We start from the raw sequence: 6000 nt of genomic DNA on the forward strand, positions 1-6000 counted from the left end.
TCAAAACCCCTTTTCTGGCCATAATAAATAAATAAATGTTTATAAACTTTATTATTCTCTACCACTGTGTTCTTCCTGGTAATGACAAAGCTAACTTTTTTTTTGGCAAGGTAAGGGCTTTTGCATGTTAATTTATCAAATCCACACACCAACCCTATGATATAGGTACTGTTATTAAGAATAACAAAATAACTATTATCATCAATCATCATTGTCCTGGTAATAGTACCAAAGTTCCAGGGGAAGTGTGTCTAAGAGGCTTGAAGGTATCAGGTCATCCCAGAGGAAAATCTTCAATTTCTGATCTACACATAATATCTTCTATGACAAATGCCCCCTATTGCAATTGCATTGCAAGGGATCACATACTAGGAGCCTCATGTAACTTACCGTAGACTACTTCTAAACTTCAAAGACAAATTGATCAAAGAACCCAAAGTAGCATGCAGAATATACTACTGATTATCTTTTAGTATACAAGGAGACACTGAAGCAAGTTCTAGATCATTTGCTGCGGTAGTGATATAGCAGGACTGACAGTTGCTTCATGAGCCTGAAACTTTGCATTGATCAATGAGTTTTACCAATCAGTGCCTTTTTATGGTATCTTTAGAAAGTGCTTAGCCAGCAACATCATCCTTGGAAGAGATGGAGAAGCAGTACATGAAGAATTTCTTCTCACAATCTGCCACTCACTGTGCTAAGTGTGCTACATGCAACATGTGATTTAACTATTAGAATCGCCCTGTGAGCTGGATATAATGAGCCTGACTTTTCCATGAGGAAATTGAGCAGAATTTAATATCTTTCCAAATGCATCTCGCTGAAATAAAATATTTTGATTTACAGATGCCTCAACTCAACTGAATTAAAAGGACATTTACTGTCATAAACTATATTGTCTGGCTAGTTCTAAGTTGTAAGCAGTTAGTGCAAGAATACGACAAAGAGTTTCCTTTGAGATGTTGATTACCTCAGTGAAGAACTGCAGGCTGGTGCACATTCTTAACTAAAGCATTGGCCATTTCCTGTGGAAACATAATTGGGGTGTGTTATATTTAGAAAAATGACATGTTAATTCTTATGAAAATATTTCATTTTCTTCTGGGTTATACTCCTTTTGTATCTTTTCTTCTTTTATTTTGGAACCCCTTCCAGGCTTCTCACCAAAAGCTTTTATGTTTATAATTTTTGGCTATGCTGTACATTAGGTGCCCATGGGAACCTGATGACTGCCTTTTGGAAAACAGTGAGATTTTACTATAAAAGGCATCTTTATGGGTGCATGACTGGTGATGGCCTGAAAAGGACCATTTTCTCCTGGCAGTTTTCCTTAATAGTCCCTCCACACCCTGCCATAGTCCTCCTAGTTCTCACTCCACCCACGGTAAATTCCGATCTCTCTAATTCCTTCTTTTCTCATATTTGTCTGCTATGACTTTGCTTTGTGAAAGCATCCTGAATCTGTAAGGCTGGGAAGGGTCTTTGATGATAACACATTCTGTGTTTGACAATGAGTGGCTGAGAGGTCAGGAAGGAAATGGAGCTCCCCCAGAGAGGGCGGAAGTGTAGAACAACCATAGATAAGTTGCAAGTGTAGGTTTGAATCTTCTCACAGCTTGTGACTCTATCTGTCCTCTTCTGCTATCTCCATATCTTCCTTTTGGCCTGGTCCATTCTCTTGGGGGTTCTCATCCTCCATAATGTTTCTCAAACTTTTGATCCTGAGGAGTATTTGTTACAGTACAGATTACAGTTTTCCTTCCAGGGCTTCTAATTCAGTAGCGCTGGGTTTGCATTTCTATAAATTCTCAGCTGAGCTTGCTGCTACTGGCCTAGGGAGCACTTTGAAAAACATTGGTGTATGGATTGTGCTTTATGATCTTAATATTTTTCATTCATTCATTCATTCATTGACTCTTCACTCAATATTTACCAAGCCAAGCAATGCCTTAGACATTGCATGCTGTTTACAGAACCTGGCTTAAGTGACCAGTATTGTCTTTGCTAAATGTAACCTAACTATGCAACCTATGTTACTCCAAAGCTCACTAGACTCAGATTACACTGGCTGCCCCCTCTGCTGGATCAAATGAGACATCCAGCCATTAAATTTAGCACTCAACTATTTCAGGGACGCCAGGCTTGTCATTCATACGCCTGTCACCTCTCTGCTTCTGGTTACCAGGCACAAGCCTCACTCGAGGATGTTTGTGTGGGTAGTCACAAGGGGCACCTTGCTACAGTGTGCCTGCCACCACCACTGCCCTCTTTAGGACCATGAGGGCCACACTGGTGGTGCTGCCCAGCACGCTCCAAAGTAGCCAGTGCTGGAAGGGCCAGGCAGTGGTGGACACAATGAGATACTCCCTGGCTCTGCATTCTGCTTCCTCCCCTGAAACCCAGAGTCCGTTGTGGTTGCTGGGGCCTCTGCAACTCCCAGGGTAACTTAAGAAAGTGTCTCCCTCACTGTCACAGTGTCGTACACAAGTCCTGGCCCTGCAGTCTGCTCGGCTGGGAGGTGGGAATGGGAGGATGGCAGAGGGTGTAGTACTGACCCTCTGCTCTGTTCTGATCCAGGTCGTCAGTTCCTAAACCATGTGCATGCAGTGTCCCAGTCAAGCCGTTATCAGACAGGCCACATGTGCCTGAGTCATAGCGGGTGAAGCAACTACTAGATACAGATGAGTAAATGATTCAAACTTTTCTCATCTTCTTCCCCTGCACTTTAAGGTGCTTATTTATAACTCCAATGCATTTCTAATGTGCCAAGTTTCATCTAGCATAGCCAGGGGGCCTGCCTCCCTTTAGATGTGATGCTATAGCTTATTTTCTTTTACATAGGCTACGTGGGTGAGGAGAGAAGAAATAATTTGTGGCTTTGCATTAGTTTCTGCAAACAGCCCAAGGACTGAAACCGCTTCATCCAATCTTTACTCCTCTGTGAATGTAGAGACATAGATGTCAGGATTGTCTGAGGACTCTCACAGAAACTCGGGGTTCCTTCCAATTTACTTAATTCCTGGGATGACTCTGCATTATTAGGGCTTCACTATGAAACCAGTGTCCATTGCTGTAATATTGTAACTCATCTAATTATTAAAAGGTGAAATAACCTTAAAACACCTGACATTTCATATATAAATCAAATTGGCCACTACACATCTTATCTGTTTGTTACATGCTTGTCTGTTCCCAAGAACACTGCTCATTTCTGGTCCTCCCGTGGAACCAGCCTGACACAGCACAACTTTAAAGCAATGGGGCAAACATTCCTAAGGCAACAAGGACAAGTGGATCATTGCAGGGGATTTTAGTACCGGGGAAAGGCAAGGAGCCTCATTTTGCTCTTAACCAGGTTTAATAGTAGATAGAGGAGAAGATACCCTGTGTGTGAAACACAAGGCATTGCTTCCCCTGCCGTGCACCTACTTGGTGCTCTTGAGAAACTGAACCTTGGGGCTCCTGCTACTTCCTGGATGTCTAAGGCTTGCTCCAAGAAGATCCTGCAAGCAGATGTTTGTAGGTCACCAGCTAAGATGTCTTCAGGGTCCAGCAATCGTGTTGTCCTGTGCATGTAGAGATGTTTTCATAAATCATAGCACAATACATGTCACCTCTTTTGCATGCAGTATAAAGACAGATAAAATATGGGGTATGACTTAAAAACTTACAAACTCTTTGGTACCAACTAGACCTTTATGACAAAATTTCAGAGCTTATTCGGCTAAGAGTTTTTCATTGGTGATATAGGGCAGCTTGGTGCTCTCTGGGCGTGGTTTTAAAAGAGCAGAAGGGTCAGCAAATACCATGTGGCAAGTAGGCCAGAGTGCCGAGTAGAGTTGGTTGGTGGTTCTAGAAGGGCTGTGGGCCTGCAGGTCACGGGGATGGCCAGCCAGGGTTAGGGTGCAGTGCAAGGGTCTGGTCAGGGCCCAGCCAGGATGCTGGTGTCCTCCTGCGGGTCTGTAACTCGTGCAACAAGGAGAGTCAGTGACGACTAGGGGAGCGTCATCTTTGGCCCCTGCAGTCCTTATGGAATTGGGCTCACTTCTCCAGCAGCTTTAAGAGGTAGGCAGTCTTGAGCCTACAGTAGGAAGAGACACCAGGGACACGGGAGACAGGAGTAAGAGAGACAAAGGCCAGCGCTGTAGGTGGAAGGCCAGGCCCTCGGCTGCATCTGGGTCTGGGGTTGTTGGGGCTGAAGGCATAGTGGCTCTGCCACTCATGGATCTTGCTGTTGGAGATCCGGAGGGATATGCAGATCTCATTGCCGGTGAAATCCAAGCCTTACCATGGAGGTGTAGAAGGTGTTAATTTGCTTCTGAAACCAGCCACTTAACTCTGAGAATAATGATTACCGCCATGCACATGAGCCATTTTTAAAACTGTGGATGCCTGGGCTCCACTCAAATAAACCACACCAAATCTCTGTGAGGAAAGATGAGGCTTAACTGTCTGTGTCTTTTAAAGACTTATTCATTATGAACTTATTTTTTGTTTACTTTCAGTGATTTTATTACTTAACTTTTGAGTTTAATTTTTAAGGGACTACAGTAAGACAGACTCTTCATTATAAATAAGCTATAAATAACCACTACTCTCCTACCCCCTTCTACCAGAGGTGTTTAATACAAGGTATAAACAAATATAAAACAAATACCTGTTTACCCATCATCCCTTCCAGCTTTATGGAAGGATAAGAAATACATGGAAATGTGCACAACAAACGTGCAGACAACTCAACACACTGTCCCCAGATAAACACACTGTAGTCCCTGGCACCTCAGTGAAGCACTGGAGGGTTGCCAGGAGCCAAAGCCTCAGTGGTCTCCAGCTCATTCCCTCCCGTAGATGTGCAAAAAGGTCCACGGCAATGCTCATGGCCTGCACCACTGTCTAACTCTCTGCTTTTTTTTTTTTTGGTACCGGAGATCGAACTTGGGTCTTTAGCTTGCGAGGCAGGTGGCGGAACCACTGAGCTAAATCCCTGGCCCTGTTTGCTTTTTGACCCATTTTTCTTGTACATTATTTTCACGGAAAGAAAAGCCTTTGGGCATGAGGATTATTAGTATCTCTGGCATTATAATGTTAATTAATATTTTGAACTCTATATGTACATTCTCAGGTTATTGCAAGTTATATTGTGGCAACAAGTTCTCAAACTTCATTCATTCATTCATTCATTCATCCAAGGAATTCAGCTTTCTATTTACTAAAAGTAAGCTAAACTTCTCTTGAGTCCCACGCTGACAGCAGAAAGCAACTTTCTCTCGGTTCCAGTAGCCCTCGTGAGCAATACGTAATACCTGCTTCCGAAGTGTAGAGCGGGAGTGGTCGGCCAGGCGAGGCAGGGGGCTGGAAGGCGCAGCTCTGCAGGCCCACTGTGTGCAGTTCGTTCAGGCCTGGGAGGGGAAGCCAGCTGTGGTCACTTCCAGCGCTGCCTCAGAGATGAAATAAACCCAGCAAAACAGAGGGCGGCTGGCCCAGGGGCCGAGAAACTGGGATAGCCAGTTGCAAAGACTGCAGACCCAAGGGAGGGGCCTTTTCCTTGTCCGGACACCCAGGGAGCTCAAGAGCAGCTCGCAGCACTATCAGGGGCGGCAGGAACTTCTCTTCCGGTGCGATTCCTCTCTCCAATACCCATCAACCCTGGAACAGCTCCACCCGGACTCAGCGTGGGGTGGCTGGGTGGGCGAGGAGAGAGGAAGAGAAGGTCTACAGAGGGAAGGAAGGCTCCCAGGGTCTCTCTTCAGGAAGGTTTGACTTTTCTTTTTCCTTTGTGCAGCTGGGCTGGAACCCAGGGCCTTTCGCCTGCTAGGCAGGCCTCCACCACTGAGCTGCATTCCTCACCCCAGGGGACATGACTCAACCTTAGAGGAAATTCAGATGGATGTGTATGTGTGCCTGGGCCTATTACTGACAGCGACTTGAGGTCCTTGCCAAACCTTCAGTATGACCAGAAAAGTGCTGAGGCCTGCTTGAATGTTCATCCATGGGTGT

Source organism: Heterocephalus glaber, unplaced genomic scaffold, assembly GCF_053883595.1.
Source record: "Heterocephalus glaber isolate CG9 unplaced genomic scaffold, H.glaber_assembly_v1.0 deba00001737, whole genome shotgun sequence".
Lineage (NCBI taxonomy): Eukaryota > Metazoa > Chordata > Mammalia > Rodentia > Bathyergidae > Heterocephalus > Heterocephalus glaber.